Raw genomic sequence first — 24,378 nt, forward strand, 5'->3', positions numbered from 1 at the left:
ATACACATTCACCGAGGCACTTAGTACAAATCAAACAGGAGAATTTAGCATTGAAATAACTAGGCGAATTTAGCATTGAAATAACTGAGTGATTAGCTAGTGACTGGTCACAGAAATGACTATGTTGAAGTCAAGGCCTACACATCTGAGCTATTCACAGTACTATATAGTGAACCAATAAAAAAATATATAAATTACCTTAATGTTATCAATAAACTCTATATTCTCCAATCAGCTAAGCTACCAACAATAAGTCGTTATATATCACAATGCTATATGGCGAAAAAATGGGTGGATTCTTACCCTCAACTTTAGCACCACGGATAGCTACGGGCCCCGTTCAGACGGACGAGTTCATCCATGGTCGGAACAGAGGAGGGGGAGAGAGACAGCTGTGACGCGCTATTATACTCCATGTTGTAAACCATAACATTAACCGTGGTGTGAGATGTATTAAGAGCCAATGCTGGTGAAAGAGCTGCGGTCTGAAGGTCATCGTAAAATACAATTAATTAAGAACAGAAATGGTTTAAAACATCTTTCCAATGGTTACTAAGCCAGAATGAAATTGTCTCTGTGCTTGTATATGTGAATGGCCTCATGAACGAATCTCTCATAGTAGCCGGTTGGTTTGCACGGTAGGACGAACTCCTCTGCCGTGGCAGATCACTGTTATAATTCAGTGGGCTCACATGACATTGACTTCTCCAAGACGGAGGTTCTTTGCAAACCAACCGGCTACCATGAGAGATTCGTTCATGAGGCCATTCACATATACAAGCACAGAGACAATTTCAACTGAGAAGATGGATTCTGGCTTAGTAACCATTGGAAAGATGTTTTAAACCATTTCTGTTCTTAATTAATTGTATTTTACGATGACCTTCAGACCGCAGCTCTTTCACCAGCATTGGTTCTTAATACATCTCACACCACGGTTAATGGTATGGTTTACAACATGGAGTATAATAGCGCCTCGCAGCTGTCTCTCTCCCCCTACTCTGTTCCGACCATGGATGAACTCGTCCGTCTGAACGGGGCCCGTAGCTATCCGTGGTGATAAAAGTTGAGGGTAAGAATCCACCAATTTTTTCGCCATATAGCATTGTGATATATAACGACTTATTGTTGGTAGCTTAGCTGATTGGAGAATATAGAGTTTATTGATAACATTAAGGTAATTTATATTTTAGTTTTTTATTGGTTCACTATATAGTATTGTGAATAGCTCAGATGTGTAGGCCTTGACTTCAACATAGTCATTTCTGTGACCAGTCACTAGCTAATCACTCAGTTATTTCAATGCTAAATTCGCCTAGTTATTTAATGCTAAATTCTCCTGTTTGATTTGTACTAAGTGCCTCGGTGAATGTGTATGCTCTGACTTTAACGTAGCTATTTCTGTTACCAGTTACAAGCTAATCACTCAGCTATTTCAATGCTAAATTCTATGCTAATTCCTTTGTCAAGGGGTGCCTCTGCGGATGTGTATGCTTTAACTTAGCTATTTCAATGATAAATTCTATGCTAATTTCTTTATCAAGGGGTGCCTCTGCGGATGTGTATGCTTTAACTTTTAACATAGCTATTTCTGTGACCAGTCACAAGCTAATCACTCAGCCATTTCAATGCTAAATTATATGCTAATTCCTTTGTCAAGGCGCTTTGTTTCCTCTCACACAGCTTAAAGGTCGTGATCTGAACGTGGCTATTCACTCCAGCGCTATCCTACCAGACAGTCTCGTCCCTTCACCTGATGAAGGCCGCTTGTGTTGTGGCCGAAACGTCGTGAGAATATTATTGTGTTATTTTATTTTATTAATTTATTATTTTATTCTCATTTTTACGTGACTTTACCGAAAGAACCAAAGAAGATGAGGTCTATCTTCTTGTTTTCCATTTTCTTTTTTGGAGCTTGACGCATGGATTCCAATAATTTGTATGCATTGTAGAGCATGGAAACCAATGGGATGACCTTATCCTTAATGACTAACACCCAAGTACATGAACCGCGAGTTAGACTGTGTGCTATCATTGTTGCTGTTGGTGTTGTTTGTGTGATCATCTAAGATTTTCTTTGGTAGGCAACATATTCGATTCCTGTCTCACCAGTCGCTTCGAAAAAAAGTCCATATTTTATTTTGAACAAAGTTAAGCTGGTCTATGACAGAAAAACGCTTTCTCCTGTCTCCACTTGGAACAACTGTTTACATGTGAGCAATTGTGATTCGCAGCAGACTGCTTGGGCTACTGATTAGGAGAACCTTGGTGAAGATGTGACTGGCAGAACTCGAGGAACGTGCGCCTCTATTTATATCACTGCTTGACAGGAAGTGATGACGTCACACGCACACTGAGCATCACGTGGTGTGCTGCTCAGTCGTGACGTAACAATCAGATGTGTGGGTCAATGTGTGCGTGTGTACATGTAGAATACTGTAGTTAACAAGAGAGGTATATTGTTGAAATATGGTGGCGTATAGTATGATGTACAGCTATGTATGACTTATAGTGCAGTTTTTAGTTTCATTCACTGTGTACAGTGTTGCATATCATATTTTGTCTGGTGAATAGTTCAGTGTATGAGATAGTTGAGGACGGGAAGGCTGGTGTAGTCTTGATCAATACAATTAGGGGTAGAGCCAATTCCAATTCCAACTGGCTCTTCAATTTATGGCTCTCAAAGCCACCACATCGGCAAATGCGGCATCTGGACGGGTGTGAGTCCCGGGTAAACGTTTCACCTTCAAGTACCTTACAATTTGACGATGTTATAAAAAAATCAAATTTAGCATATGCAACATGGCTCGGGCCGACAGGCATTGTTGACTTATCCTTGCTAAACCCCATATGGCAGACCTAGGAGACTGAACCCGCCCCATCGGGATTCCTGCCAAAAACGGAAAAAGCCACTGCCAATGGCCACTTGGAATCTGCAAAGGCTTACTGCTTTAAGAGGCTGTCACTCCGCTTTCAGGATCTCGTCCAGTACCATGTAGGTCTCGGTGGTATTTAGGCGGTGGAGTGGACTGGATCAGGTTCCAGGCACTATGAGTGATGGATAGTCATTAAGTCCAGGCAGAACAATACCAAAGAACAGGAAGTAGCTTTTCTTCTTAGTAAAGAAGAAAAATTGGGGCGTCAAAGTGCCGTGTTTAATTGTGGGATGCTGTGATTCACAGGCTACTGTGGGCTGCCTAACGATCAATGGGAGGCAATGAATTGTGTTGGTGTTCGCTTACGCCCCTACAGAATTTCAATCTCAATTGAGGGATCCAGGCAATACCAATTAATCAGATGCCTTGTATTATCTCCTGTAAAATTTGCTTGTGGCTGCTCCTCGCTTTGAATAGCTCTCGAGTTTGTAGCTCGTAGGCGTTCGGACGTTCGGCACGCGTTGTGTATTGTGAGTAATGTGTCAAGTGGTAACACTGGGGGTATTGTGAGTCGGAGTAACCATTAGCCCTGAGAGCCTTGTGTACGTGCTTGAGTTCACTGGTAATGTGTTCCTGGTCGGAAATGCATTGGGCTCTATGGTATAAGAGTCTTGATGAGGGAGTTCTTCTGGGATGGATGGTGGTGGGAATCCGGTTTCAAGTAAGCATCTGTATGGGTAGCTTTCCTGTAGACAGAGTGGCTCATTGAACCATCATGTCTCCTTTTAATTAAGACATCCAAAAAGGGTAGTTTGCCATATTTTTCGACCTCCATGGCAAATCTGATGGCTCGGTGTATGGGATTGATGTGGTCGCCGAATTGGTCTAGAGCAGGCTGGCCATGTGGCCCGATGACAAAGGTGTCATCAACGTACCTCTTCCATAAGGTCGGGTGTAGAGTGGCAGTCTGGATGGCGTCAGTTTCAAATTTTCCATGAATACGTTGGCTACAACCGGAGATAGGGGGGAGCCCATTGGGGTGCCCTCAGTTTGTTTGTAGAAAGTTCCATTCCAGGTGAAGTATGTGTTGGTTAAGCAATGTCTCACCAGGGGGGGTACATCAGTATGCAGTCCTTGATGAACCAGGTCTTCAATGATACCGATGTTGTCAGGTACCGGGACTTTGGTGAACAAGGACACCACATCAAAACTGACAAGCAGGTCGTCTGGGGACAGGAAAATGCCTTTGATTGTCGATACCAGGTGAGTAGAATTTAGTACCGCAGAGGTGGTTTTTCCAGTGAAAGGTCGCAGTATATCAGCAAGAAAACGTGCCAGTTTGTAGGTGGGGGAGCTGATAGTAGAGACGATGGGACGAAGGGGTGTATCTTCTTTGTGTATCTTTGGAAGGCCATATAATCTTGGTGGTCTGGCAGCAGAGCGTTTCAACGAGAACTGTTTGATCTCATCAAATTAATGCTGATGAATCAGAGATTATTTTGTTCGTTTTGGTGACCAGGTTGTTGGTGGGATCTCTTCTTATTTTTGTATAGCTGCCATCGTTGAGTAGTTCTTGAATTTTGTTGTTATATTCTGTTTTGTCCATGATGACAGTGGCATTGCCTTTGTCGGCTGAGAGGACGTCAATATCATCCCTCTTTTTTAATTGAGATAATTCAAAGCGTTCGTCTTTGCTGATGTTGCTGGGTGGCAACTTAGCATTTTTGAGGGTTGCAGCGATTTCAGATCTTGCTACGTCTGCAGAGATGTGACTCAAGCCCTTGAGTGCAACGTCGACATGGGCAATGATATGATTAACCGGTAATTGTCTCGGTGTGACAGCAAAGTTTAGACCTTTAGCTAAAACGGATTTCAGACCATCAGAAATGGAACTGTTACTGCGATTAATAACGACTTTGTTGACGTCTATCTTTTCGGTGTGTGGATCCGATTTTTTGCTGGAGAGGTGATTGAATTTGGAAATCAAATTGTCCCTACATTTGGTGGACATAGTGGCAGCCGAAGAGGTAGTCATATTGTCTACATGTTCCCAATCCGATGTAGACATTGTTGCTGTCAATATTAAGTGTGATTTGTAGAGTGTCTTGTCTAACTGATCGAGTTCGTTGCGTGTAAGTCTGATTTTTTCCGAGATAAGAGCGAAGCTAGTTCTAGCTATAATTCGTTTTGCATTGAGAGAAGTTGCAACAGCAGAGGTTAGTGTAAATGCGGTTGGTATGACCATAGAGTCGCGGCATCTCTTCAGAAAGGTGAGAGACTCGATTAGTTGAGCCTTCTTATCCCGGAGTCTGTTGAATGATCTTAAGGATGTGTGGAATCCCTCCCCGTAGAGGCGGTTAAATTTCGATTAAAAGCTTTCGTGACTGCAATGATTCATCTTCTTTGGTTCTTTCGGTAAAGTCACGTAGAATGAGAATAAAATAATAAATTGATAAAATAAAATAACACAATAATATTCTCACGACGTTTCGGCCACAACACAAGCGGCCTTCATAAGGTGAAGGGACGAGACTGTCTGGTAGGACAGCGCTGGAGTGAAAGAGCCACGTTCAGATCACGACCTTTAAGCTGTGTGAGAGGAAACAAAGAGCCTTGACAAAGGAATTAGCATATAATTTAGCATTGAAATGGCTGAGTGATTAGCTTGTGACTGGTCACAGAAATAGCTATGTTAAAAGTTAAAGCATACACATCTGCAGAGGCACCCCTTGATCAAGGAATTAGCATAGAATTTAGCATTGAAATAGCTAAGTTAAAGCATACATATCCGCAGAGGCAGCCCTTGACAAAGGAATTAGCAAAGAATTTAGCATTGAAATAGCTGATTGATTAGCTTGTAACTGGTCACAGAAATAACTACGTTAAAGTCAGAGCATACACATTCACCGAGGCACTTAGTACAAATCAAACAGGAGAATTTAGCATTGAAATAACTAGGCGACTTCAAGACTCTATACCATAGAGTCCAATGCATTTCCGACCAGGAACACATTACCAGTGAACTCAAGCACGTACACCAGGCTCTCAGGGCTAATGGTTACTCCGACTCACAATACCCCCAGTGTTACCACTTGACACATTACTCACAATACCCAACGAGTGCCGAACGTCCGAACGCCTACGAGCTACAAACTCGAGAGCTATTCAAAGCGAGGAGCAGCCACAAGCAAATTTTACAGGAGATAATACAAGGCATCTGATTAATTGGTATTGCCTGGATCCCTCAATTGAGATTTAACTTCTGTAGGGGCGTAAGCGAACACCAACACAATTCATTGCCTCCAATTGATCTTTAGGCGGCCCACAATAGCCTGTGAATCACAGCATCCCACAATTAAACACGGCACTTTGACGCCCCAATTTTTCTTCTTTACTAAGAAGAAGAGCCACTTCCTGTTCTTTGGTATTGTTCTGCCCGGACTTAATGACTATCCATCACTCATAGTGCCTGGAACCTGATCCAGTCCACTCCACCGCCTAAATACCACCGAGAGCTACATGGTACTGGACGAGATCCTGAAAGCGGAGTGACAGCCTCTTAAAGCAGTAAGCCTTTGCAGATTCCAAGTGGCCATTGGCAGTGGCTTTTTCCGTTTTTGGCAGGAATCCCGATGGGGCGGGTTCAGTCTCCTAGGTCTGCCATATGGGGTTTCGCAAGGATAAGTCAACAATGCCTGTCTGCCCGAGCCATGTTGCATATGCTAAATTTGATTTTTTTATACCATCGTCAAATTGTAAGATACCTGAAGGTGAAACGTTTACCCGGGACTCACACCCGTCCAGATGCCGCATTTGCCGATGTGGTGGCTTCGAGAGCCATAAATTGAAGAGCCAGTTGGAATTGGAATTGGCTCTACCCCTAATTGTATTGATCAAGAATACACCAGCCTTCCCGTCCTCAACTATCTCATACACTGAACTATCCACCAGACAAAATATGATATGCAACACTGTACACAGTGAATGAAACTAAAAACTACACTATAAGTCATACATAGCTGTACATCATACTATACGCCACCATATTTTACCAATATACCTCTCTTGTAAACTACAGTATTCTACATGTACACACGCACACATTGACCCACACATCTGATTGTTACGTCACGACTGAGCAGCACACCACGTGATGCTCAATGTGCGTGTGACGTCATCACTTCCTGTCAATCAGTGATATAAATAGAGGCGCACGTTCCTCGAGTTCTGCCAGTCACATCTTCACCAAGGTTCTCCTAATCAGTAGCCCAAGCAGTCTGCTGCGAATCACAATTGCTCACAAGTAAACAGTTGTTCCAAGTGGAGACAGGAGAAAGCGTTTTTCTATCATAGACCAGCTTTACTTTGTTCAAAATAAAATATGGACTTTTTTTCGAAGCGACTGGTGAGACAGGAATCGAATATGTTGCCTACCAAAGAAAATGTTAGATGATCACACAAACAACACCAACAGCAACAATGATAGCACACAGTCTAACTCGCGGTTCATGTACTTGGGTGTTAGTCATTAAGTATAAGGTCATCCCATTGGTTTCCATGCTCTACAATGCATACAAATTATTGGAATCCATGCGTCAAGCTCCAAAAAAGAAAATGGAAAACAAGAAGATAGACCTCATCTTCTTTGGTTCTTTCGGTAAAGTCACGTAAGAATGAGAATAAAAAAATAAATTGATAAAATAAAATAACACAATAATATTCTCACGACGTTTCGGCCACAACACAAGCGGCCTTCATCAGGTGAAGGGACGAGACTGTCTGGTAGGATAGCGCTGGAGTGAAGAGCCACGTTCAGATCACGACCTTTAAGCTGTGTCAGAGGAAACAAAGCGCCTTGACAAAGGAATTAGCATCTTCTCGGTTGAAATTGTCTCTGTGCTTGTATATGTGAATGGCCTCATGAACGAATCTCTCATGGTAGCCGGGTGGTTTGCACGGTAGGACGAACTCCTCTGCCGTGGCAGATCACTGTTATAATTCAGTGGGCTCACATGACATTGACTTCTCCAAGACGGAGGTTCTTTGCAAACCAACCGGCTACCATGAGAGATTCGTTCATGAGGCCATTCACATATACAAGCACAGAGACAATTTCATCCGAGAAGATGGATTCTGGCTTAGTAACCATTGGAAAGATGTTTTAAACCATTTCTGTTCTTAATTAATTGTATTTTACGATGACCTTCAGACCGCAGCTCTTTCACCAGCATTGGCTCTTAATACATCTCACACCACGGTTAATGGTATGGTTTACAACATGGAGTATAATAGCGCGTGGCAGCTGTCTCTCTCCCCCTACTCTGTTCCGATCATGGATTAACTCGTCCGTCTGAACGGGGCCCGTAGCTATCCGTGGTGCTAAAGTTGAGGGTAAGAATCCACCCATTTTTTCGCCATATAGCATTGTGATATATAACGACTTATTATTGGTAGCTTAGCTGATTGGAGAATATAGAGTTTATTGATAACATTAAGGTAATTTATATTTTAGTTTTTTATTGGTTCACTATATAGTACTGTGAATAGCTCAGATGTGTAGGCCTTGACTTCAACATAGTCATTTCTGTGACCAGTCACTATCTAATCACTCAGTTATTTCAATGCTAAATTTGCCTAGTTATTTCAATGCTAAATTCTCCTGTTTGATTTGTACTAAGTGCCTCGGTGAATGTGTATGCTCTGACTTTAACGTAGCTATTTCTGTTACCAGTTACAAGCTAATCACTCAGCTATTTCAATGCTAAATTCTATGCTAATTCCTTTGTCAAGGGGTGCCTCTGCGGATGTGTATGCTTTAACTTAGCTATTTTAATGCTAAATTCTATGCTAATTCCTTTATCAAGGGGTGCCTCTGCGGATGTGTATGCTTTAACTTTTAACATAGCTATTTCTGTGACCAGTCACAAGCTAATAACTCAGCCATTTCAATGCTAAATTATATGCTAATTCCTTTGTCAAGGCGCTTTGTTTTCTCTCACACAGCTTAAAGGTCGTGATCTGAACGTGGCTCTTCACTCCAGCGCTATCCTACCAGACAGTCTCATCCCTTCACCTGATGAAGGCCGCTTGTGTTGTGGCCGAAACGTCGTGAGAATATTATTGTGTTATTTTATTTTATTAATTTATTATTTTATTGTCATTCTTACATGACTTTACCGAAAGAACGAAAGAAGATGAGGTCTATCTTCTTGTTTTCCATTTTCTTTTTTGGAGCTTGACGCATGGATTCCAATAATTTGTATGCATTGTAGAGCATGGAAACCAATGGGATGACCTTATCCTTAATGACTAACACCCAAGTACATGAACCGCGAGTTAGACTGTGTGCTATCATTGTTGCTGTTGGTGTTGTTTGTGTGATCATCTAACATTTTCTTTGGTAGGCAACATATTCGATTCCTGTCTCACCAGTCGCTTCGAAAAAAAGTCCATATTTTATTTTGAACAAAGTTAAGCTGGTCTATGACAGAAAAACGCTTTCTCCTGTCTCCACTTGGAACAACTGTTTACTTGTGAGCAATTGTGATTCGCAGCATACTGCTTGGGCTACTGATTAGGAGAACCTTGGTGAAGATGTGACTGGCAGAACTCGAGGAACGTGCGCCTCTATTTATATCACTGATTGACAGGAAGTGATGACGTCACACGAACACTGAGCATCACGTGGTGTGCTGCTCAGTCGTGACGTAACAATCAGATGTGTGGGTCAATGTGTGCGTGTGTACATGTAGAATACTGTAGTTTACAAGAGAGGTATATTGGTGAAATATGGTGGCGTATAGTATGATGTACAGCTATGTATGACTTATAGTGTAGTTTTTAGTTTAATTTACTGTGTACATTGTTGCATATCATATTTTGTCTGGTGGATAGTTCAGTGTATGAGATAGTTGAGGACGGGAAGGCTGGTGTAGTCTTGATCAATACAATTAGGGGTAGAGCCAATTCCAATTCCAACTGGCTCTTCAATTTATGGCTCTCAAAGCCACCACATCAGCAAATGCGGCATCTGGATGGGTGTGAGTCCCGGGTAAACGTTTCACCTTCAAGTACCTTACAATTTGACGATGGTATAAAAAAATCAAATTTAGCATATGCAACATGGCTCGGGCTGACAGGCATTGTTGACTTATCCTTGCTAAACCCCATATGGCAGACCTAGGAGACTGAACCCGCCCCATCGGGATTCCTGCCAAAAACGGAAAAAGCCACTGCCAATGGCCACTTGGAATCTGCAAAGGCTTACTGCTTTAAGAGGCTGTCACTCCGCTTTCAGGATCTCGTCCAGTACCATGTAGGTCTCGGTGGTATTTAGGCGGTGGAGTGGACTGGATCAGGTTCCAGGCACTATGAGTGATGGATAGTCATTAAGTCCAGGCAGAACAATACCAAAGAACAGGAAGAGGCTCTTCTTCTTAGTAAAGAAGAAAAATTGGAACGTCAAAGTGCCGTGTTTAATTGTGGGATGCTGTGATTCACAGGCTACTGTGGGCCGCCTAACGATCAATGGGAGGCAATGAATTGTGTTGGTGTTCGCTTACGCCCCTACAGAAGTTCAATCTCAATTGAGGGATCCAGGCAATACCAATTAATCAGATGCCTTGTATAATCTCCTGTAAAATTTGCTTGTGGCTGCTCCTCGCTTTGAATAGCTCTCGAGTTTGTAGCTCGTAGGCGTTCGGACGTTCGGCACTCGTTGGGTATTGTGAGTAATGTGTCAAGTGGTAACACTGGGGGTATTGTGAGTCGGAGTAACCATTAGCCCTGAGAGCCTGGTGTACGTGCTTGAGTTCACTGGTAATGTGTTCCTGGTCGGAAATGCATTGGGCTCTATGGTATAGAGTCTTGATGAGGGAGTTCTTCTGGGATGGATGGTGGTGGGAATCCGGTTTCAAGTAAGCATCTGTATGGGTAGCTTTCCTGTAGACAGAGTGGCTCATTGAACCATCATGTCTCCTTTTAATTAAGACATCCAAAAAGGGTAGTTTGCCATATTTTTCGACCTCCATGGTAAATCTGTTTGCTGGGTGTATGGAATTGATGTGGTCGCCGAATTGGTCTAGAGCAGGCTGGCCATGTGGCCCGATGACAAAGGTGTCATCAACGTACCTCTTCCATAAGGTCGGGTGTAGAGTGGCAGTCTGGATGGCGTCAGTTTCAAATTTTTCCATGAATACGTTGGCTACAACCGGAGATAGGGGGGAGCCCATTGGGGTGCCCTCAGTTTGTTTGTAGAAAGTTCCATTCCAGGTGAAGTATGTGTTGGTTAAGCAATGTCTCACCAGGGGGGGTACATCAGTATGCAGTCCTTGATGAACCAGGTCTTCAATGATACCGATGTTGTCAGGTACCGGGACTTTGGTGAACAAGGACACCACATCAAAACTGACAAGCAGGTCGTCTGGGGACAGGAAAATGCCTTTGATTGTCGATACCAGGTGAGTTGAATTTAGTACCGCAGAGGTGTTTTTTCCAGTGAAAGGTCGAAGTATATCAGCAAGAAAACGTGCCAGTTTGTAGGTGGGGGAGCTGATAGTAGAGACGATGGGACGAAGGGGTGTATCTTCTTTGTGTATCTTTGGAAGGCCATATAATCTTGGTGGTCTGGCAGCAGAGCGTTTCAACGAGAACTGTTTGATCTCATCAAATTAATGCTGTTGAATCAGAGATTATTTTGTTCGTTTTGGTGATCAGGTTGTTGGTGGGATCTCTTCTTATTTTTGTATAGCTGCCATCGTTGAGTAGTTCTTGAATTTTGTTGTTATATTCTGTTTTGTCCATGATGACAGTGGCATTGCCTTTGTCGGCTGAGAGGACGACAATATCATCCCTCTTTTTTAATTGAGATAATTCAAAACGTTCGTCTTTGCTGATGTTGCTGGGTGGCAACTTAGCATTTTTGAGGGTTGCAGCGATTTCAAATCTTGCTACGTCTGCAGAGATGTGACTCAAGCCCTTGAGTGCAACGTCGACATGGGCAATGATATGATTAACCGGTAAGTGTCTCGGTGTGACAGCAAAGTTTAGACCTTTAGCTAAAACTGATTTCAGACCATCAGAAATGGAACTGTTACTGCGATTAATTACGACTTTGTTGACGTCTATCTTTTCGGTGTGTGGATCTGATTTTTTGCTGGAGAGGTGATTGAATTTGGAAATCAAATTGTCCCTACATTTGGTGGACATAGTGGCAGCCGAAGAGGTAGTCATATTGTCTACATGTTCCCAATCCGATGTAGACATTGTTGCTGTCAATTTTAAGTGTGATTTGTAGAGTGTCTTGTCTAACTGATCGAGTTCGGTGCGTGCAAGTCTGATTTTTTCCGAGATAAGAGCGAAGCTAGTTCTAGCTAGAATTCGTTTTGCATTGAGAGAAGTTGCAACAGCAGAGGTTAGTGTAAATGCGGTTGGTATGACCTTAGAGTCGCGGCATCTCTTCAGAAAGGTGAGAGACTCGATTAGTTGAGCCTTCTTATCCCGGAGTCTGTTGAATGATCTTAAGGATGTGTGGAATCCCTCCCCGTAGAGGCGGTTAAATTTCGATTAAAAGCTTTCGTGACTGCAAATATTCATCTTCTTTGGTTCTTTCGGTAAAGTCACGTAGAATGAGAATAAAAAAATAAATTGATAAAATAAAATAACACAATAATATTCTCACGACGTTTCGGCCACAACACAAGCGGCCTTCATCAGGTGAAGGGACGAGACTGTCTGGTAGGACAGCGCTGGAGTGAAAGAGCCACGTTCAGATCACGACCTTTAAGCTGTGTGAGAGGAAACAAAGTGCCTTGACAAAGGAATTAGAATATAATTTAGCATTGAAATGGCTGAGTGATTAGCTTGTGACTGGTCACAGAAATAGCTATGTTAAAAGTTAAAGCATACACATCTGCAGAGGCACCCCTTGATCAAGGAATTAGCATAGAATTTAGCATTGAAATAGCTAAGTTAAAGCATACACATCCGCAGAGGCACCCCTTGACAAAGGAATTAGCATAGAATTTAGCATTGAAATAGCTGAGTGATTAGCTTGTAATTGGTCACAGAAATAGCTACGTTAAAGTCAGAGCATACACATTCACCGAGGCACTTAGTACAAACAAAACAGGAGAATTTAGCATTGAAATAACTAGGCGACTTCAAGACTCTATACCATAGAGTCCAATGCATTTCCGACCAGAAACACATTACCAGTGAACTCAAGCACGTACACCAGGCTCTCAGGGCTAATGGTTACTCCGACTCACAATACCCCCAGTGTTACCACTTGACACATTTCTCACAATACCCAACGAGTGCCGAACGTCCGAACGCCTACGAGCTACAAACTCGAGAGCTATTCAAAGCGAGGAGCAGCCACAAGCAAATTTTACAGGAGATAATACAAGGCATCTAATTAATTGGTATTGCCTGGATCCCTCAATTGAGATTGAACTTCTGTAGGGGCGTAAGCGAACACCAACACAATTCATTGCCTCCCATTGATCTTTAGGCGGCCCACAATAGCCTGTGAATCACAGCATCCCACAATTAAACACGGCACTTTGACGCCCCAATTTTTCTTCTTTACTAAGAAGAAGAGCCACTTCCTGTTCTTTGGTATTGTTCTGCCCGGACTTAATGACTATCCATCGCTCATAGTGCCTGGAACCTGATCCAGTCCACTCCACCGCCTAAGTACCACCGAGACCTACATGGTACTGGACGAGATCCTGAAAGCGGAGTGACAGCCTCTTAAAGCAGTAAGCCTTTGCAGATTCCAAGTGGCCATTGGCAGTGGCTTTTTCCGTTTTTGGCAGGAATCCCGATGGGGCGGGTTCAGTCTCCTAGGTCTGCCATATGGGGTTTCGCAAGGATAAGTTAACAATGCCTGTCGGCCCGAGCCATGTTGCATATGCTAAATTTGATTTTTTTATACCATCGTCAAATTGTAAGGTACTTGAAGGTGAAACGTTTACCCGGGACTCATACCCGTCCAGATGCCGCATTTGCCGATGTGGTGGCTTCGAGAGCCATAAATTGAAGAGCCAGTTGGAATTGGAATTGGCTCTACCCCTAATTGTATTGATCAAGAATACACCAGCCTTCCCGTCATCAACTATCTCATACACTGAACTATCCACCAGACAAAATATGATATGCAACACTGTACACAGTGAATGAAACTAAAAACTACACTATAAGTCATACATAGCTGTACATCATACTATACGCCACCATATTTTACCAATATACCTCTCTTGTAAACTACAGTATTCTACATGTACACACGCACACATTGACCCACACATCTGATTGTTACGTCACGACTGAGCAGCACACCACGTGATGCTCAGTGTGCGTGTGACGTCATCACTTCCTGTCAATCAGTGATATAAATAGAGGCGCACGTTCCTGGAGTTCTGCCAGTCACATCTTCACCAAGGTTCTCCTAATCAGTAGCCCAAGCAGTCTGCTGCGAATCACAATTGCTCACAAGTAAACAGTTGTTCCAAGTGGAGACAGGAGAAAGCGTTTTTCTGTCATAGACCAGCTTTACTTTGTTCAAAATAAAATATGGACCTTTTTTCGAAGCGACTGGTGAGACAGGAATCGAATATGTTGCCTACCAAAGAAAATGTTAGATGATCACACAAACAACACCAACAGCAACAATGATAGCACACAGTCTAACTCGCGGTTCATGTACTTGGGTGTTAGTCATTAAGGATAAGGTCATCCCATTGGTTTCCATGCTCTACAATGCATACAAATTATTGGAATCCATGCGTCAAGATCCAAAAAAGAAAATGGAAAACAAGAAGATAGACCTCATCTTCTTTGGTTCTTTCGGTAAAGTCACGTAGAATTAGAATAAAATAATAAATTAATAAAATAAAATAACACAATAATATTCTCACGACGTTTCGGACACAACACAAGCGGCCTTCATCAGGTGAAGGGACGAGACTGTCTGGTAGGATAGCGCTGGAGTGAAGAGCCACGTTCAGATCACGACCTTTAAGCTGTATGAGAGGAAACAAAGCTCCTTGACAAAGGAATTAGAATATAATTTAGCATTGAAATGGCTGAGTGATTAGCTTGTGACTGGTCACAGAAATAGCTATGTTAAAAGTTAAAGCATACACATCCGCAGAGGCACCCCTTGATAAAGGAATTAGCATAGAATTTAGCATTGAAATAGCTAAGTTAAAGCATACACATCCGCAGAGGCACCCCTTGACAAAGGAATTAGCATAGAATTTAGCATTGAAATAGCTGAGTGATTAGCTTGTAACTGGTCACAGAAATAGCTAGGTTAAAGTCAGCATACACATTCACCGAGGCACTTAGTACAAATCAAACAGGAGAATTTAGCATTGAAATAACTAGGCGAATTTAGCATTGAAATAACTGAGTGATTAGCTAGTGACTGGTCACAGAAATGACTATGTTGAAGTCAAGGCCTACACATCTGAGCTATTCACAGTACTATATAGTGAACCAATAAAAAAATATATAAATTACCTTAATGTTATCAATAAACTCTATATTCTCCAATCAGTTAAGCTACCAACAATAAGTCGTTATATATCACAATGCTATATGGCGAAAAAATGGGTGGATTTTTACCCTCAACTTTAGCACCACGGATAGCTACGGGCCCCGTTCAGACGGACGAGTTCATCCATGGTCGGAACAGAGGAGGGGGAGAGAGACAGCTGCGACGCGCTATTATACTCCATGTTGTAAACCATACCATTAACCGTGGTGTGAGATGTATTAAGAGCCAATGCTGGTGAAAGAGCTGCGGTCTGAAGGTCATCGTAAAATACAATTAATTGAGAACAGAAATGGTTTAAAACATCTTTCCAATGGTTACTAAGCCAGAATCCATCTTCTCGGTTGAAATTGTCTCTGTGCTTGTATATGTGAATGGCCTCATGAACGAATCTCTCATGGTAGCCGGTTGGTTTGCACGGTAGGACGAACTCCTCTGCCGTGGCAGATCACTGTTATAATTCAGTGGGCTCACATGACATTGACTTCTCCAAGACGGAGGTTCTTTGCAAACCAACCGGCTACCATGAGAGATTCGTTCCTCTCACACAGCTTAAAGGTCGTGATCTGAACTTGGCTCTTCACTCCAGCGCTATCCTACCAGACAATCTCGTCCCTTCACCTGATGAAGGCCGCTTGTGTTGTGGCCGAAACGTCGTGAGAATATTATTGTGTAATTTATTTTATTAATTTATTATTTTATTCTCATTCTTACGTGACTTTACCGAAAGAACCAAAGAAGATGAGGTCTATCTTCTTGTTTTCCATTTTCTTTTTTGGAGCTTGACGCATGGATTCCAATAATTTGTATGCATTGTAGAGCATGGAAACCAATGGGATGACCTTATCCTTAATGACTAACACCCAGTACATGAACCGCGAGTTAGACTGTGTGCTATTATTGTTGCTGTTGGTGTTGTTGTGTGATCGTCTACATTTTCGTTGGTAGGCAACATATTCGATTCCTGTTTCACCAGTCGCTTCGAAAAAAAGTCCATATTTTCTTTTGAACTAAGTAAAGCTGGTCTATGACAGAAAAACGCTTTCTCCAGTCTCCACTTGGAGCAACTTGTTTACTTTTGAGCAATTGTGATTCGCAGCAGACTGCTTGGGCTACTGATTAGGACCTTGGTGAAGATGTGACTAGCAGAACTCGAGGAACGTGCGCCTCTATTTATATCAATGATTGACAGGAAGTGGTGACGTCACAAGCACACCTGATGTCCTTGATGCAATATGATCAGCATCACGTGGTGTGCTGCTCAGTCGTGACGTAACAATCAGTTTCGAGGCAGGGTTGGGTGTATTTGCCCTCGGGCCAACTTGCCAGAACGCCCTCTGCACCAGCCTGCTGAGAAAAAGGACGACAAACTGGACACCCCGTTGTAGTGGTTTCACCATGGCGCATCCCGTCCACATGATGCCACTGGCAGCTGGGATCTGGCCGACATGAGGCCTGCTCAGTACCATAACTGTAATTTCTTGGCTTGGTGGAAGAGAGTGATCTGTCTGGGTCGCCCTTGTGTGTTTCTTTATTTTCTGATGACGTATGGAGACCAACATTCTCTTCATTCTGTGCATCTTGGCTATATGTCGACAGCTGTACTTCATCCTTAGCAATTTATTCACGTCTTTCTTCTTGTTTTCCATTTTCTTTTTTGGAGCTTGACGCATGGATTCCAATAATTTGTATGCGTTGTAGAGCATGGAAACCAATGGGATGACCTTATCCTTAATGACTAACACCCAGTACATGAACCGCGAGTTAGACTGTGTGCTATCATTGTTGCTGTTGGTGTTGTTTGTGTGATCATCTACATTTTCGTTGGTAGGCAACATATTCGATTCCTGTTTCACCAGTCGCTTCGAAAAAAGTCCATATTTTATTTTGAACTAAGTAAAGCTGGTCTATGACAGAAAAACGCTTTCTCCAGTCTCCACTTGGAACAACTGTTTACTGGTGAGCAATTGTGATTCGCAGCAGACTCTTGGGCTACTGATTAGGACCTTGGTGAAGATGTGACTGGCAGAACTCGAGGAACGTGCGCCTCTATTTATATCACTGATTGACAGGAAGTGGTGACGTCACAAGCACACCTGATGTCCTTGATGCAATATGATCAGCATCACGTGGTGTGCTGCTCAGTCGTGACGTAACAATCAGTTTCGAGGCAGGGTTGGGTGTATTTGCCCTCGGGCCAACTTGCCAGAACGCCCTCGGCACCAGCCTGCTGAGAAAAAGGACGACAAACTGGAAACCCCGTTGCAGTGGTTTCACCATGGCCCATCCCATCCACATGATGCCACTGGCAGCTGGGATCTGGCCGACATGAGGCCTGCTCAGTACCATAACTGTAATTTCTTGGCTTGGTGGAAGAGAGTGATCTGTCTGGGTCGCCCTTGTGTGTTTCTTTATTTTCTGATGACGTATGGAGACCAACATTCTCTTCATTCTGTGCATCTTGGCTATATGTCGACAGCTGTACTTCATTCTTAGCAATTTATTCACGTCTTTCTTCTTGTTTTCCATTTTCTTTTTTGGAGCTTGACTCATGGATTCCAATAATTTGTATGCATTGTAGAGCATGGAAACCAATGGGATGACCTTATCCTTAATGACTAACACCCAGTACATGAACCGCCAGTTAGACTGTGTGCTATCATTGTTGCTGTTGGTGTTGTTTGTGTGATCATCTACACTTTCGTTGGTAGGCAACATATTCGATTCCTGTTTCACCAGTGGCTTCGAAAAAAGTCCATATTTTATTTTGAACTAAGTAAAGCTGGTCTATGACAGAAAAACGCTTTCTCCAGTCTCCACTTGGAACAACTGTTTACTGGTGAGCAATTGTGATTCGCAGCAGACTGCTTGGGCTACTGATTAGGACCTTGGTGAAGATGTGACTGGCAGAACTCGAGGAACGTGCGCCTCTATTTATATCACTGATTGACAGGAAGTGGTGATGTCACAATAACACCGGATGTACTTGATGCAATATGATCAGTATCACGTGGTGTGCTGCTCAGTCGTGACGTAACAATCAGTTTCGAGGCAGGGTTGGGTGTATTTGCCCTCGGGCCAACTTGCCAGAACGCCCTCGGCACCAGCCTGCTGAGAAAAAGGACGACAAACTGGACACCCCGTTGTAGTGGTTTCACCATGGCCCATCCCGTCCACATGATGCCACTGGCAGCTGGGATCTGGCCGACATGAGGCCTGCTCAGTACCATAACTGTAATTTCTTGTCTTGGTGGAAGAGAGTGATCTGTCTGGGTCGCCCTTGTGTGTTTCTTTATTTTCTGATGACGTATGGAGACCAACATTCTCTTCATTCTGTGCATCTTGGCTATATGTCGACAGCTGTACTTCATCCTTAGCAATTTATTCACGTCTTTCTTCTTGTTTTGCATTTTCTTTTTTGGAGCTTGACGCATGGATTCCAATAATTTGTATGCATTGTAGAGCATGGAAACCAATGGGATGACCTTATCCTTAATGACTAACACCCAGTACATGAACCGCGAGTTAGACTGTGTGCTATCATTGTTGCTGTTGGTGTTGTTTGTGTGATCATCTACATTTTCGTTGGTAGGCAACATATTCGATTCCTGTTTCACCAGTCGCTTCGAAAAAAAGTCCATATTTTATTTTGAACTAAGTAAAACTGGTCTATGACAGAAAAACGCTTTCTCTATTCTCCACTTGGAACAACTGTTTACTTGTGAGCAATTGTGATTCGCAGCAGACTGCTTGGGCTACTGATTAGGACCTTGGTGAAGATAAGACTGGCAGAACTCGAGGAACGTGCGCCTCTATTTATATCACTGATTGACAGGAAGTGGTGACGTCACAAGCACACCTGATGTCCTTGATGCAATATGATCAGCATCACGTGGTGTGCTGCTCGGTCGTGACGTAACAATTAGTTTCGAGGCAGGGTTGGGTGTATTTGCCCTCGGGCCAACTTGCCAGAACGCCCTCGGCACCAGCCTGCTGAGAAAAAGGACGACAAACTGGACACCCCGTTGTAGTGGTTTCACCATGGCCCATCCCGTCCACATGATGCCACTGGCAGCTGGGATCTGGCCGACATGAGGCCTGCTCAGTACCATAACTGTAATTTCTTGGCTTGGTGGAAGAGAGTGATCTGTCTGGGTCGCCCTTGTGTGTTTCTTTATTTTCTGATGACGTATGGAGACCAACATTCTCTTCATTCTGTGCATCTTGGCTATATGTCGACAGCTGTACTTCATTCTTAGCAATTTATTCACGTCTTTCTTCTTGTTTTCCATTTTCTTTTTTGGAGCTTGACGCATGGATTCCAATAATTTGTATGCATTGTAGAGCATGGAAACCAATGGGATGACCTTATCCTTAATGACTAACACCCAGTACATGAACCGCCAGTTAGACTGTGTGCTATCATTGTTGCTGTTGGTGTTGTTTGTGTGATCATCTACACTTTCGTTGGTAGGCAACATATTCGATTCCTGTTTCACCAGTCGCTTCGAAAAAAAGTCCATATTTTATTTTGAACTAAGTAAAGCTGGTCTATGACAGAAAAACGCTTTCTCTAGTCTCCACTTGGAACAACTGTTTACTTGTGAGTAATTGTGATTCGCAGCAGACTGCTTGGGCTACTGATTAGGACCTTGGTGAAGATGTGACTGGCAGAACTCGAGGAACGTGCGCCTCTATTTATATCACTGATTGACAGGAAGTGGTGACGTCACAAGCACACCGGATGTCCTTGATGCAATATGATCAGCATCACGTGGTGTGCTGCTCAGTCGTGACGTAACAATCAGTTTCGAGGCAGGGTTGGGTGTATTTGCCCTCGGGCCAACTTGCCAGAACGCCCTCGGCACCAGCCTGCTGAGAAAAAGGACGACAAACTGGACACCCCGTTGTAGTGGTTTCACCATGGCCCATCCCGTCCACATGATGCCACTGGCAGCTGGGATCTGGCCGACATGAGGCCTGCTCAGTACCATAACTGTAATTTCTTGTCTTGGTGGAAGAGAGTGATCTGTCTGGGTCGCCCTTGTGTGTTTCTTTATTTTCTGATGACGTATGGAGACCAACATTCTCTTCATTCTGTGCATCTTGGCTATATGTCGACAGCTGTACTTCATCCTTAGCAATTTATTCACGTCTTTCTTCTTGTTTTGCATTTTCTTTTTTGGAGCTTGACGCATGGATTCCAATAATTTGTATGCATTGTAGAGCATGGAAACCAATGGGATGACCTTATCCTTAATGACTAACACCCAGTACATGAACCGCGAGTTAGACTGTGTGCTATCATTGTTGCTGTTGGTGTTGTTTGTGTGATCATCTACATTTTCGTTGGTAGGCAACATATTCGATTCCTGTTTCACTAGTCGCTTCGAAAAAAAGTCCATATTTTATTTTGAACTAAGTAAAACTGGTCTATGACAGAAAAACGCTTTCTCTATTCTCCACTTGGAACAACTGTTTACTTGTGAGCAATTGTGATTCGCAGCAGACTGCTTGGGCTACTGATTAGGACCTTGGTGAAGATGTGACTGGCAGAACTCGAGGAACGTGCGCCTCTATTTATATCACTGATTGACAGGAAGTGGTGACGTCACAAGCACACCTGATGTCCTTGATGCAATATGATCAGCATCACGTGGTGTGCTGCTCGGTCGTGACGTAACAATTAGTTTCGAGGCAGGGTTGGGTGTATTTGCCCTCGGGCCAACTTGCCAGAACGCCCTCGGCACCAGCCTGCTGAGAAAAAGGACGACAAACTGGACACCCCGTTGTAGTGGTTTCACCATGGCCCATCCCGTCCACATCATGCCACTGGCAGCTGGGATCTGGCCGACATGAGGCCTGCTCAGTACCATAACTGTAATTTCTTGGCTTGGTGGAAGAGAGTGATCTGTCTGGGTCGCCCTTGTGTGTTTCTTTATTTTCTGATGACGTATGGAGACCAACATTCTCTTCATTCTGTGCATCTTGGCTATATGTCGACAGCTGTACTTCATTCTTAGCAATTTATTCACGTCTTTCTTCTTGTTTTCCATTTTCTTTTTTGGAGCTTGACGCATGGATTCCAATAATTTGTATGCATTGTAGAGCATGGAAACCAATGGGATGACCTTATCCTTAATGACTAACACCCAGTACATGAACCGCCAGTTAGACTGTGTGCTATCATTGTTGCTGTTGGTGTTGTTTGTGTGATCATCTACACTTTCGTTGGTAGGCAACATATTCGATTCCTGTTTCACCAGTCGCTTCGAAAAAAAGTCCATATTTTATTTTGAACTAAGTAAAGCTGGTCTATGACAGAAAAACGCTTTCTCTAGTCTCCACTTGGAACAACTGTTTACTTGTGAGTAATTGTGATTCGCAGCAGACTGCTTGGGCTACTGATTAGGACCTTGGTGAAGATGTGACTGGCAGAACTCGAGGAACGTGCGCCTCTATTTATATCACTGATTGACAGGAAGTGGTGACGTCACAAGCACACCGGATGTCCTTGATGCAATATGATCAGCATCACGTGGTGTGCTGCTCAGTCGTGACGTAACAATCAGTTTCGAGGCAGGGTTGGGTGTATTTGCCCTCGGGCCAACTTGCCAGAACGCCCTCGGCACCAGCCTGCTGAGAAAAAGGACAACAAACTGGACACCCCGTTGTAGTGGTTTCACCATGGCCCATCCCGTCCACATGTTGCCACTGGCAGCTGGGATCTGGCCGACATGAGGCCTGCTCAGTACCATAACTGTAATTTCTTGGCTTGGTGGAAGAGAGTGATCTGTCTGGGTCGCCCTTGTGTGTTTCTTTATTTTCTGATGACGTATGGAGACCAACATCCTCTTCATTCTGTGCATCTTGGCTAGATGTCGACAGCTGTACTTCATCCTTAGCAATTTATTCACGTCTTTCTTCTTGTTTTCCATTTTCTTTTTTGGAGCTTGACGCATGGATTCCAATAATTTGTATGCATTGTAGAGCATGGAAACCAATGGGATGACCTTATCCTTAATGACTAACACCCAGTACATGAACCGCGAGTTAGACTGTGTGCTATCATTGTTGCTGTTGGTGTTGTTTGTGTGATCATCTACATTTTCGTTGGTAGGCAACATATTCGATTCCTGTTTCACCAGTCGCTTCGAAAAAAAGTCCATATTTTATTTTGAACTAAGTAAAGCTGGTCTATGACAGAAAAACGCTTTCTCTAGTCTCCACTTGGAACAACTGTTTACTTGTGAGCAATTGTGATTCGCAGCAGACTGCTTGGGCTACTGATTAGGACCTTGGTGAAGAAGTGACTGGCAGAACTCGAGGAACGTGCGCCTCTATTTATATCACTGATTGACAGGAAGTGGTGACGTCACAAGCACACCGGATGTCCTTGATGCAATATGATCAGCATCACGTGGTGTGCTGCTCAGTCGTGACGTAACAATCAGTTTCGAGGCAGGGTTGGGTGTATTTGCCCTCGGGCCAACTTGCCAGAACGCCCTCGGCACCAGCCTGCTGAGAAAAAGGACGACAAACTGGACACCCCTTTGTAGTGGTTTCACCATGGCCCATCCCGTCCACATCATGCCACTGGCAGCTGGGATCTGGCCGACATGAGGCCTGCTCAGTACCATAACTGTAATTTCTTGGCTTGGTGGAAAAGAGTGATCTGTCTGGGTCGCCCTTGTGTGTTTCTTTATTTTCTGATGACGTATGGAGTCCAACATTCTCTTCATTCTGTGCATCTTGGCTATATGTCGACAGCTGTACTTCATCCTTAGCAATTTATTCACGTCTTTCTTCTTGTTTTCCATTTTCTTTTTTGGAGCTTGACGCATGGATTCCAATAATTTGTATGCATTGTAGAGCATGGAAACCAATGGGATGACCTTATCCTTAATGACTAACACCCAGTACATGAACCGCGAGTTAGACTGTGTGCTATCATTGTTGCTGTTGGTGTTGTTTGTGTGATCATCTACATTTTCGTTGGTAGGCAACATATTCGATTCCTGTTTCACCAGTCGCTTCGAAAAAAAGTCCATATTTTATTTTGAACTAAGTAAAGCTGGTCTATGACAGAAAAACGCTTTCTCTAGTCTCCACTTGGAACAACTGTTTACTTGTGAGCAATTGTGATTCGCAGCAGACTGCTTGGGCTACTGATTAGGACCTTGGTGAAGAAGTGACTGGCAGAACTCGAGGAACGTGCGCCTCTATTTATATCACTGATTGACAGGAAGTGGTGACGTCACAAGCACACCGGATGTCCTTGATGCAATATGATCAGCATCACGTGGTGTGCTGCTCAGTCGTGACGTAACAATCAGTTTCGAGGCAGGGTTGGGTGTATTTGCCCTCGGGCCAACTTGCCAGAACGCCCTCGGCACCAGCCTGCTGAGAAAAAGGACGACAAACTGGACACCCCTTTGTAGTGGTTTCACCATGGCCCATCCCGTCCACATGATGCCACTGGCAGCTGGGATCTGGCCGACATGAGGCCTGCTCAGTACCATAACTGTAATTTCTTGGCTTGGTGGAAGAGAGTGATCTGTCTGGGTCGCCCTTGTGTGTTTCTTTATTTTCTGATGACGTATGGAGACCAACATTCTCTTCATTCTGTGCATCTTGGCTAGATGTCGACAGCTGTACTTCATCCTTAGCAATTTATTCACGTCTTTCTTCTTGTTTTCCATTTTTTTTTTTGGAGCTTGACGCATGGATTCCAATAATTTGTATGCATTGTAGAGCATGGAAACCAATGGGATGACCTTATCCTTAATGACTAACACCCAGTACATGAACCGCCAGTTAGACTGTGTGCTATCATTGTTCCTGTTGGTGTTGTTTGTGTGATCATCTACATTTTCGTTGGTAGGCAACATATTCGATTCCTGTTTCACCAGTCGCTTCGAAAAAAAGTCCATATTTTAT

This window comes from Petromyzon marinus, chromosome 79 (genome assembly GCF_048934315.1).
Source record: "Petromyzon marinus isolate PM22_M1 ecotype Great Lakes invasive population chromosome 79, UKy_Petmar_22M1.pri1.0, whole genome shotgun sequence".
Classification (NCBI taxonomy): Eukaryota; Metazoa; Chordata; class Hyperoartia; order Petromyzontiformes; family Petromyzontidae; genus Petromyzon; species Petromyzon marinus.